The sequence below is a fragment of the Chiloscyllium plagiosum genome, unplaced genomic scaffold (genome assembly GCF_037043375.1).
Source record: "Chiloscyllium plagiosum isolate Xiang-an unplaced genomic scaffold, Cpla_swu_hap1 HiC_scaffold_42, whole genome shotgun sequence".
NCBI lineage: Eukaryota > Metazoa > Chordata > Chondrichthyes > Orectolobiformes > Hemiscylliidae > Chiloscyllium > Chiloscyllium plagiosum.
Genome location: NW_028270180.1, coordinates 91,208,252 through 91,220,653, shown reverse-complemented (window position 1 = coordinate 91,220,653; position 12,402 = coordinate 91,208,252). Strand labels below are relative to the sequence as shown.

The following is a 12,402-nucleotide window of genomic DNA, read 5'->3' as shown; positions in this document are numbered from 1 at the left end:
TTGGTGATCACGCTGGATGATAGATTGCGGTATGATCCACACAGCAGTAGTTTGTGAAAGAATGAAAGGTTCGTTTCATAGGAGAAGTTTTCTGCAGTTCCAATTCCAATTGACTGTTTGAAATACTGATCAGAACTTTGTGTGGAGTGTTGCATTAAAATTCACAATCCCACTGGATAAACTATTGCACCCGATCTCTCCTTATTTGTTTTGCTTTCATTCGATATAAATTCATAGAACGTCAAGATGGAATGAAAGTAGGAAAGTAACGTTGCACTCCTTTTCATTATCCCAATTTAACTTACAACAAAAACAAATTGGTGTATTTCTACTTTGATATGATATCGATTTATCACTAATCTCTGGTACAACGAAGGGCATGGGCAAGAATCTCCATCCAGTGTATACTAAAGATGCAAGGCACAAAGGGAAACCACACTGCGTTTGATAGAAGCAACAGCCAGAGTAGGATTCAAATCCACACGTGCACAGTGACAGAGCCTTAACCTCTGGGCCGCGAAACCCATGGCAAAGGGTCTCACATGTGACCACATCAAGATTACATGTGGTGCACCTAGGGGATAAGACATTCCCTGAGCTGAATCGAATCGAACCTTTATTTTTCTGCTTTCAGTGGAATAATATTACCAGCAAAATCGAAGGAGTTGACCTCGTCCTTGGAAGGAATACCTGTCATTGATTCATTCCGAGTCGGAACTGTCTCAGAATGAACCAGCTAACATGAAATTCCCGTCACATGCACACGCACATTTAGTCTTGACGCATAATTTCTTCAGACAGTTTCTCTCTTACGTGAAGACTTATATATGGAGAGAGAAGTGAAGGTGATGTTTTAGCTCGATGGTCTTTCTCACATGGCTGAACCTGAACTGGGTAAAATTCCCGGAAATGCAGTTTTGTTTGTTTAATTTTATTAATTTTGCTGCAACTTCACTCTGTTCATTGCAATGATCGGAAGTGAATTTGATTTATGTGATTGGAACGTTAAGTGTTGCATTCAATTTTGCTCCTAATTTATTTCAGCTTAAAGAAAATACTGATGAGAGAAACAGAAGGTTAAACTACAAAGCAAGATGCCAGTTTTGATGCTCAGTTACTTTGGCAGATTTCCGTGGTTGTCAAGTGAACCCAACATCATGGCGACTGTCCTCCCACATTTAAGCCATGGGATGAAAGCAAGAAATCGATCTCCATGAGACTGGTCACTTCCTGTACATTATGGAATAGCTTTCCTTGACAATATACAAAATCTGGTCAGTTCCATTTATAATGCTTCATGTGGAATATTAATAGAATTCTTTCAAAACTCTGAGGTTTCTTTTGCTGAATCTTACTCAGCTGCATACGTTTCCGATATTTCTTTGCATCTGAAGTCGTCCAAATTAGACATTGTTTCCTCGCACCTTCTACCCCCCAGACCCCACTTTTACACTTTTACCTGGCCACAGGGTGTCTCTCTCCTGGTGAAACTCACTACTTGTGCGTCTCTCAATGTGCCTTTCCAAATATTTTGGAAACGGATTCTCTGAGTGACAGAAATTCTGCTCCCATCATTTCTTTGTCCTACATCGATGGTTTTGAAAGCCTGACGTTCAGAAATATACGAACTTTAAAGAGCGAACTTACCACCTATTTACTCTCTCCAAACCTAAAATACTCAGGAAAACTTCCATTCGGTTTTCCTTGGTTCAGTGTCAAATTTTTCAACACAAATAAATAAAATTCCATCCCCACTAAACGCCGTCAGCATCGTCTCTAATGTCTTAGCACCCCAGTAAACGCTGGCAGTGTCCTCTCTGATAGAATCACAGATTCCCTACAAGGCAGAAAGTACAGTTCAGCCAGTCGAGTCTGTAGGGACACTCTGAACAGCATCTCAACCAGATCTAGCTCCCGTCTCTATCCCCGCAGGCCCCTGGCTTGTGATTTCAAATAAACCTGCTGGAATAAAACCTGACATCGTGTGACTGATGACCTTATCGCTGTGTGACCCATGGCTAACTCACTTAACTTACTGAATTCACTCTCTGGACACATCAGCGCAATTTAACATGACCAATCTACCTAAGCTACAGACTTAACAGCAGTTCGAACCACTGAGCAAATGTACCATCACATTGAACACTATCTGTATCATTTGCACACTGGTAACTCAGCCGAGTGAAAGCAAGCTGCGCCCATCAACCGGAATTCAATGCACTCAAACGTAGTTCTGCGCTGTACAACCTCATTCGTTCTGCTCGAAATGTTTCTGCACTCAGATCTGAATGGGTTTACTCTGTTTTCTGCCTCAGATTCCTGCTGTAAATCAACACATTAGTCAGGAACAGTTCTATATAATGGTGTTCATTGCAACACAAACACAATGTGCAGTTTGCTGAAGTTACGTGTTTGCACTTTCACTGACACTCTCTCTCCCCAGGAGCTGCAGTCCTTCCCCAGCTGATTCAGACAGCACTGTCTTTCCTGTGACATATCCAATCGAGAATGGAAGGCCAAGCATGAGGGGCACTAACCACGATACTATGGAGGACAACATCGAAGGAGGCCCTTCAGCCTGCTGTGGCTGCACTTGTCCAACGCAACTGCTTAACGACCTGAATCAAGTTTTCCATTGTTTATCCCATAGTCTTATATGTTTTGGCATCGCAAATTAATATCTCAATTTTTTTTTCCTCTCTGACCCTTTCCGCACATCTACTCAAAACTTTCTGCCTTTTCCCGAAATCTCTTGGCCCCAGTGTTCGATCCCTTCATCAATAACAAACGCTTCTTTCGTCTACCCTATCCATATCCCTCATTATTTTGTACATTTCAGTCGTGTCTTCTCCAATCTCCTCTGCTTGGTGACAAACTACTCCAGTCTGTCCAATCTCTCCTCATAACTGAAACTCTTCAGCCCAGACAATATCCCATTAAATCTGTCCTGCAATGTTTCCATTGCGATCACATCATTGCTATACTGTGAATTGTAGAACTGCACACAGTAATCTAGCTAGAGCCGAATTAACATTTTTTTCCCTATTCTGTTACAGTATGAGGGCGTCGCTGGCTCGGCAGTATTGATTGTGATCCCTAATTGCACAGCGGGCAGTTGAGACTCAACCGTATTGCAGTGGGTCTGGAGTCACCTGGAGGCCAGAACAGGTAAGAATAGCATTTCCTTCCTCAAAGGACGTCAGTAAACCCGATGGCTTTGTTTTTTCAACAATTGACCATGGATTTATAGGTGTTATTCGATTCGTAATTCCAGATATTTATTGAATCTCAATTCTAACACCTGGCATGGTTGGAGTCAAACCCGGGTCCCTACTCCATTTGCATGGTGTCTGAGTTAACAGTCCAGTGGTAATAGAGCTCAGCCATTGCAGAAAACCCGTGAAACTAATTTTTCTCAATGACTTCGCTTTTCCTCGATATCGTAATGTGTCATTTTCCTGAGCTTGACCCCCAATAATCGCAAGTCCATATCAGTAAAAGCTGCTACATGAGGAGTGGCCTCACAACAGCGGTAACCAAATGGATCAACTGGTCTGCAGGTCCCGATGGTGAGGTTGGGGCACGTTCACCCAGCCACATTGACCACAGCAGCACAGAGTGAACAGTATCAATGTGAGAGTCGGTGTTAGATTCTGCAGTGCCTTAATGAAATAGGAAATGACTCCACAACCACGTGATGAAAGAGCAGCGCTCCGAAACCTAGTGCTCAGTTAAACCTGTTAGACTGTAACCTGGTGTTGTGTGATTTTTAACTTTATAAACCATAGTGCAACACCGGCATCTCTAAATTAATGAAACGGGGGTGTGGGACGGAAAGTTCGGTTAGTGATCGAAGGAGGGAGAGAAATCTCTGAGAACGGGTGGATTTGAATTCGGACATATAAAACACAGAGATGTGAGCAAGCAGAATTTGAAGGGAAAAGATCATCACCTTGGAGGAAATTACCATGTTAAAACAACTGATTCCTTTGTGTTTCACAAAAACTGGGGCAGATAGAGCGATTACTGCCGTGACTCGGATTCGAACCGAGGTTGCTGCGGCCACAACGCAGAGTACTAACCACTATACGATCACGGCGTCCCACAGACGAGCATACTGCCTGCGTGCAATAAGTACAGTATTATAGGAAATGTTAGGTGGCGTACCAAATGCACAATATCAGTGCTTCGCGAACAGTGGCAGATCTGTGGGAACACAGAATGGGCTGACCGTTTAATATCGGTTCCCCCAGAGGCTGTGGTGATTCCATCATTAATATGCTGAAGGCTGAGATAAATAGATTTCTCCAAAATATCAAAAACTCCGGGGACAGTGCAGGTGTGGCTGAAATGTGTGCTTCAATAGTAATGCAGTTTAACATCGGCTACTTCACCAGTTTCCCCACACAAGGCAGTAACCATTGCTGCCACATAGTCCCAATTCCCAGCCCCAGAATCAGAGGAACTGAGTAGCGCAGTCGCGAAGATCCAACTGGAAGTCGGGATGGGAATGAGGTCGCACAGATACTCGACGACTCCAGTGACAGAACCGGTGAATGCACAGCATTTCTATGACAGTTTAGAGGCGCAAGCAATTCCGAGGTTGAGAGTGCTCATGAGCAAAGGCGGGGCAGAAGGGAAAATGTGTTCCCGTTTCTAATAACAGCAATCTACAGTGCATCTTGCTGAGACAGCTGAATGCCACAACTGGAGCGAGGGCGGCTGGTTTGAAGTTTGAACTTGCTTCACTGTCACCAACTTACCTGGAATGAATTGCTTTCACTATCTTTCTTTCCAATTGTTTAATATCTCCCTGCAGTCTGCGGCTTTCTTCCTCATGGTTAATTGCATGACTAACTATTGTATGATTTGCACACTGCTAAATCACGGCAACTACAAGTGAATATGAATCATTGATCTGTATGAGAAAACAGTGGAACTCGCTGCAGGCATGCTTTGTCGGTTTGCAGGCGACGCCAGAATTGTAGACAGTGAGGAAGATTATCTAAGTTTCAAAAGGATCTTAATCCAATGAGTCGTTGGACTGAAAAATGTAACATGGAGTTCAATCTGGATAAATGGAAGGTATTACATTTTGGTACAACAACAAGAGTAGGGCTTTGCGTAGTGTTGGAAAACACAGAAGCTAGGGGTGCAGGTGCATAATTCCTTGTAGTTTGCATCACCTACAGACAAGATGGTTCAAAGGCATTTAACATACTTCCATACTTAACATACTTAACATCCAAGGCAGTGTTGTGTGATTTTTAACTTTGTACACCATAGTCCAATACCGGCATCGCTAAATTAATGAAATGGGGGTGTGGGACAGAACGTTCAGTTAGTGATCGAAGGATGGAGAGAAATTTCTGAGAACGGGTGGATTTGAATTCTGACATATGAAACACAGAGATGTGAGCAAGCAGAATTTGAAGGGAAAAGATCATCACCTTGGAGAAAATTACCATGTTCAAACAACTGATTCCTTTGTGTTTCACAAAAACTGGGGCAGATAGAGCGATTACTGCCGTGACTCGGATTCGAACCGAGGTTGCTGCGGCCACAACGCAGAGCACTAACCACTATACGATCAAGGCGTCCCACAGACGCGCACGTGCGCTGCTTGCAATAAGTACAGTTTCATAGGAAATGTTAGGCAGCGCACCAAATGCACAATATCAGTGATGAGCCAACAGTGGCAGAAATGTGGGAACTCAGAATGGGCTGACCGTTTAATATCGGTTCCCCCAGTGGCTGTGGTGATTCCATTATTTATATGCTGTAGGCTGAGATAAATAGATTTCTCGAAAACATCAAAAACTCCGGGGACAGTGCAGGTGTTGTTAAAATGTCTGGTTCAATCGTAATACAGTTTAACATCGGCTACTTTCCCCACACAAGGCAGTAACCACTGCTGCCACATAGTCCCAATTCCCAGCCCCAGAAACAGAGGAATTGCGTGGCGCAGTCGTGAAGATCCAACTGGAAGTCGGGATAGGAATGAGGTCGCACAGATACTCTCGGGCTCCAGTGACACAACCGGTGAATGCACGGCATTTCTATGACGGTTTCGAAACGCAAGCAAATCCGAGGTTGGGAGAGCTCCTGGTCAAAGGCGGGGCAGAAGGGAATTTTTTTTCCCGTTTATCGCAATCTACAGTGCAGCATGCTGAGACAGCCGAGTGCCACAACTGGAGCGAGGGCGGCTGGTTTGAAGTTTGATTTTACTTCACTATCACCAACTGGCCTGGAAAGAATTGTTTTCACCATTTTCATTTCCAATTGTTTAATATCTCCCTGCAGTCTGCGGCTTTCTTCCTCATTGTTAATTGCATGACTAACCGTTGTATGATTTGCACACTGCTAAATCACGGCCACTACAAGTAAATATGAATCATTGATCTATATGAGAAAACAGTGGAACTCACTGCAGGCATGATTCGTAGGTTTGCAGGCGACGCCAGAATTGGAGACAGTGAGGAAGATTATCGAAGTTTCAAAAGGAACTTAATCCAATGAGTCGTTGAACTGAAAAATGTAACATGGAGTTCAATCCTGATAAATGGAAGGTATTGCATTTTGGTGCAACAACAAGTTGCGTAGTGTTGAAGAGCACGGAAGCTCGGGGTGCAGGTGCATAATTTCTTGTAGTTTGCATCACCTACAGACAAGATGGTTCAAACGCATTTAACATACTTCCCTTCATTGTTCAGTCCTTTGTGTATAGGAGTTGGGACGTTATGTCGAAGCTTTGTAGGACATTGATGAGGCTTCTTCTGGAATATTATGTCCAGTTCTGGTCGCCCAGTTGTAGGAATGATATTATTCAGCTGGAGCAGGTTGAGAAAAGTATGCACGCATGTTGCTGTGTGTGGAAGGTTTGTGTTATAATGAAAGGCTGGATAGGCTGAGACTATTTTCAGATTCAAGATCGGGGTACTGGAAAACCATAACAGATAAGGCAACATCCCAGGAGCAGGAGAATAATTTTTTTTGCGCAAGTGTTCTCCATCAGGCTCTTCCCCGAAATGTCGATTCTCCCGCTCCTCAAATGATGCATCCCAGCACAACACTCTGGACTCTGATCTCTCATCTGCAGTTCTCACTGTCCCGAAGTTGAGACTGTTTTCACTCTCGGTTAGGGGTTTGAACGGCGACCTGACAGAATTTGGGAGAAGATTTGTAGCTCGGGTGCTCGTTGTTGTGGTTCTGTTTACCGAGCTGGAACTTTTTGTTGCAAACGTTTCGTTCCCTGTCTCGGTGATATCCTCAGTGCTTGGGAGCCTCCTGTGAAGCGCTTCTGTGGTGTTTCCTCTGGCATTTATAGTGGCCTGTCCCTGCCGCTTCCGGTTGTCAGTCCGGCACACTGCAGCACACCAGAACTGCAAAAAGCGGAAGAGGAACACCTGCACAATGTATTCTCCAGAAACGGATACCCGCGCAATTTCATCAACAGATGCCTAAGGGAAAGACAACGGAACGAGGACATGCCGCAACCCAAGGGACTAGCCACACTACCATACATCAGGTGCATTTCAGAACTGACAGCCAGACTACTGCGACCACTAGGACTTATAACAGCTCACAAACCAACAGCCACACTCAGACAACAACTCACCAGAACGAAGGACCCGATACCCAGCATGAGCAAAACAAATGTAGTGTACAAAACCCCATGTAAGGACTGCACAAAACACTATATAGGACAACCAGGAAGACAGCGAACAATCCGCATCCATGAACATCAACTAGCCACGAAACGACACGACCAGCTATCCTTGGTAGCTACACACGTAGACGACAAGCAACATGAATTCGACTGGGACAACACTACCATTATAGGGAAAGCCAAACAGAGAACAGCCAGGGAATTCCTAGAAGCATGGCACTCATCCACAAACTCCATCAACAAACACATCGACCTGGACCCAATATACAGGCCACTACAGCGGACAGCTGAAACTGACAACCGGAAGCGGCAGGGACAGGCCACTATAAATGCCGGAGGAAACACCACAGAAGCGTTTCACAGGAGGCTCCTAAGCACGGAGGATGTCACCTAGACAGGGGACGAAACGTTTGCAACAAAAATTTCCAGCTCGGCGAACAGAACCACAACAACCTGACAGAAGTTTATGAATTATTGAGAGGCAAGTTAGAGTTAGCGATAGCTGCCTGTTCTGAGGATGGGGATTTCAAGGTGAGAGGGCATATGTTTCAGATGAAAAGACAGGGTTTTTATTAAAAAATCATGTGAGGCTTTTTTATTGAATGTGTTTTACGTGTGCAATTAACTTGCTGAGAAAGTGATGGATGAGGGTATGTTTGCAACATTTAATGGACAATTGATTTCAAATATGAATGGGAAATTGGGATTTTAAAAATAAATTTATTCATGCCTAGTAAATCAGTTATTTCCCAGAGGACATTTAAGAGTCAACCAGGTATTATCCATCTGGAGTCTCCTGTGGGACAGAGCAGATGAATATGACAGTTTGCTTCCCGAACTGGCATGAGTGAATCAGATGGGATTTTCCACACAACTGATTCAGGTCATCACGAGATTTTTCAATTCCAGGTGCTTATTGAATCCAAACTCCACCATCTGTCATGCCAGGACCTGAACTCTTTGTCCCCAAAATATTACCTTTTTTTGGATTAACAACACAGTAATAAAACTACAAGGGCATTATAACCACTCAACGGGTACAGGAGGAGGCATATGGGAGTAGATTAGTTTGGCAGTATGTTCAGCATGGATTGGTTGCACTGACGGGCCTGTATGCCTTCATGCTGTATGACTCTACGATTGACGCTATGGAACAAATAGCTGGTTGGGATTAACAGCAGCATTGACATCATAATCGAACACCTGATGGGATATGTAATCCTGCTGGAGTCTCGGAGGTTATTTCGTCAGTCATCCCTTCCCACACACGGGACTGGTGAACGGCTTGTCCCCAATGTTACTGATGAAATTATTTCCATTTCTGTGGCTAATTGAATCTCTTCCAGCAATTCCCACATTGCCCTAATTTCTCTGTAGTATCGGCGTCCTTTTTTCTACACAATGTGAACGATCCTTTCAAGTTGTGTCCACACAGGTACAAATCCCGTTTTCCATGCTGTTAATGTGTTTTCATTCTTTTTCATTCTTTCTCATTCACCCACAGGGCATGCGTATCACTGGTCAGGACAACATTTATTCTTCGCCCCTTGTTCGTTGCTGTCTGGCTACACCACAAAGCTGGGTTCGATCCCAGCCTCGGGTCTCTGTCTGTGGGCAGTCTGCACATTCTCTGTGTGTTTGCGTTTTTATTTCTCCCTCTGACCAAAGGTGTGCCTGTTACAGGGATCAACAATGGGAAATGCAGGCTTATGGGACAGGGAATACCCTGGGGTCTGGTGGGATGCGCTTCCGATGTACCGTGTGGACTGGAAAGGCCGACAAGCCTGCTTCCCCACATGATGGGGATTCCTGAATTAACGGTCAGCTCATGTTTTTTTTCTGGTCCTGGAGTCTCTCGTCGGCCGGACTGGGTGAAGATGGTTGAATCCGCTGCATAAGGGACATGAATGAATGAGATTGCAGGAAATTAAAATTATGATCTCTGTTCCTGAGGTCAGGCTTGCATTTCAGGTTTTATTCGTCGAACGTAAACATCACCTTTTCCGTGTCCCAGTCGCCAAGGATGACTAGTTTAAACTATCACCCCAACACCACCTTCTCCAGGTTGAAGTCTTCACTGTGTGGAAGAAACTGATACTGATCAGATGCGAGCAAATGCAGCTGCCACCGCCAGTGTCGGAAACACAGATCCAAATAGCAAAGTCATCTTTTAAACCCAGCACTGCAAAGTTAAGGGCTCAACACGCTCCACTTGTACCACTCAGTTGTCTTAGAAAGATGCACCGGAAATCGCTATGGTAGTATAAACGGGGACAACCATTCCCTTGAGCAGGAGCACACTCAACCGAGGAATTTCTTGCGCCTCTGTACCATCACAGAAGGACAAGACGCTCACCTATTGCATCACTGGAGCCAGAGAGTAACTCTGCACACTCATTCCCATCCCCATTTCCGGTTGGATCTGTGCGGCTGTGCCGATGTTAAGCTAAAATGCTATTGAAGCAAACATTTCAGCAATATCCTGTACTGTCCCCCGAGTCTTTGATGTTTTGTCGAAATCGATCAATCTCAGTTTTCAACATTCTCATTCTCTGAGGACATCGAACTGAAAGATTCAGCTCATTCCGAGTTCCTACATGTCTGTCACTGTTCGCTGGGTACTGATATTGTACATTTGCTGTTCTTCCGAACATTTCCTCTGCTAGTATACTTATTGCTGCTTGCAAGCATCCTGTTCTGCGGTTACTGTGATCGTGGTTGTCGGTATTTTGCATTGTGACCACAGCAACCTCGATTTGAAACAGAATCACGGCACTCAGTGTTCTCCCCGTTGTCCTTTTTGTGGCACATGCTAAGAAATTAATTGTTTTACCTTCAAATTCCGCTCTCTCACATCTCTGCGTTTCATATATCAGGATTCAAACACACCCGTTGTCGGAGATTCCTCTCCTTCCCACGATCATTAAACCTCCTTTCCGTCCCTCCCCCCATTTCTCTGAGGCAATGCACAATCTATCACTCTCTTTTACGTTCATACTGTTCTGTCTGTGCTGCAGTGACTGTTGTTGGGTGAACGTGCCCCAATACCACCATCGGGACCTGCAAACAAATCGATCCATTTGGATACCGCGGTTGTGAAAGCAATCCCCATGTAGCAGCTTTTACTGACATAGGCCAGAGACAACTGGAGCGTCAGGCTCATGGAAAATACCCAGCGCAGTTTTGGTGAAAAGACATTTTATTGTTAAAGATCAGCTTTCATGGCTTTCTGTGTTGGTCTTGTGATAATTTCATGGGACTGATAATCCAGAGACCGAGGTAATAGTCTGGGTACTCGGGCTTGAATCCCACCATGCCATAATTGTCAAATTTGGATTAAAAAATTATCTGCAAGGAAGAATCTAATGACTACTATAGATCCATTGACAATTGCTGAAAAAAAAAATCTGTTTCACTGATGTCATTTCGGGATGGAATTTGCTATCCTTACATGGCCTGGGCTGCATGTGATTTCAGACTCATAGCAATATGGTTGAGTCTCAACTGCCCTCTGGGCAATTCGGAATGGGTAATAAATTCTGCTTAGCCAGAATCACCCTCATACTAATCCAGAAATATTACAACAAATGCTCATTAGGCTCAAGCAAGAACATTGTGTGCAGTTTTGCAAGTCACATTATCGCAGGGCTGTGATCACACTGAGAAAATTGCAGGAGATATTTACCGGGATACAGTTTGGGTTGAAGAGTTTCAGTTGTGAAGAAAGACAGGACAGAGTGGAATGTTTGTCGCAGTGCAAAGGAGATGTATACAAGACATAATTGAGTTAGGGCACGGACAGGGTTGAATAAACGAGTTTCCATTGATGGAGGGACCGATCAGCAGGGGCCAGAGACTTAAGGAGAAAGACAGAAACGTTTGAGAAGATGTGCGAAAAAGCTTTATCAGCCAGTGGTTGGTTGGAATTTGGAATACACTGTCTGCATTTTTCAGAGCGTCAGAAAGCTTCATAACCTGAATAAATATTTAGATGTGAACTTTTGATGCCAAGACATATAAGGCTGTGGGGTAAGCATTCTGAAATGGGATTCAGTTCATTAGGCAGTTATTTTTGACAAGTATGGCCACATTTAGTTGAAGGGCCTCCTTTGACACTCTTGTCCTCGGTAGTATAATGGTTAGTGTCTCCGCCTGTCACAGGGCTCAATTCTCCGCTGGGGACAGTGTAAACGTTTTAAAACTGTCGCTCCATTCCCAAGAGCGGGTATTGATACCTGTCCTTTCCATTCTCGATGGGGCATATAACACGAAGGATAGTGCTGCCTGAATAAAGGTGGGGAAGGACTGCAACTCTCAGGGAGGCAGAGTGTCAGTGAACGGCCAAACAAGTGACTTCTGCAAACTTCACCTTGTGACTGTGTTGGAATGAAAAGCATTTGACAGACTTGTTCCGGATTGAAGTGTTTACTAGAAGCAGGAAGCTGAGGAAGAAACAACATAAACGCATTCAAGTTTGAGTGCATAAACATTTCCCGCAGCACGAATTAAATTGTAAAGGACAGAGTCGCGTTTCGATACAGTGAATTTGGGTTCATTTGTTTTGATGAGGCTGTTACCAGTGTATAAACCCATAAAAAAAGATACAGCATTTGCTCAGTATGATGGAAAATTGTCTCAGTAATTCGCACTGCTGTTCAGAGGAAGGGTTAGGTTGATTGGCAAAGTTAAATTGCCCTCTCGTGTCCAGGGAGTGAATTAAGTAAGTTAGGTGA

General features: G+C 44.2%; 1 non-coding gene across 1 annotated transcript; it reads right to left on the bottom strand.

The window, feature by feature from the left end:
- Positions 1–4,027: 4,027 nt before the first annotated feature.
- On the bottom strand, positions 4,028–4,099 carry trnah-gug (transfer RNA histidin (anticodon GUG)). The gene has a single exon. It is a non-coding gene; the product is annotated as a tRNA-His (tRNA).
- Positions 4,100–12,402: the final 8,303 nt, after the last annotated feature.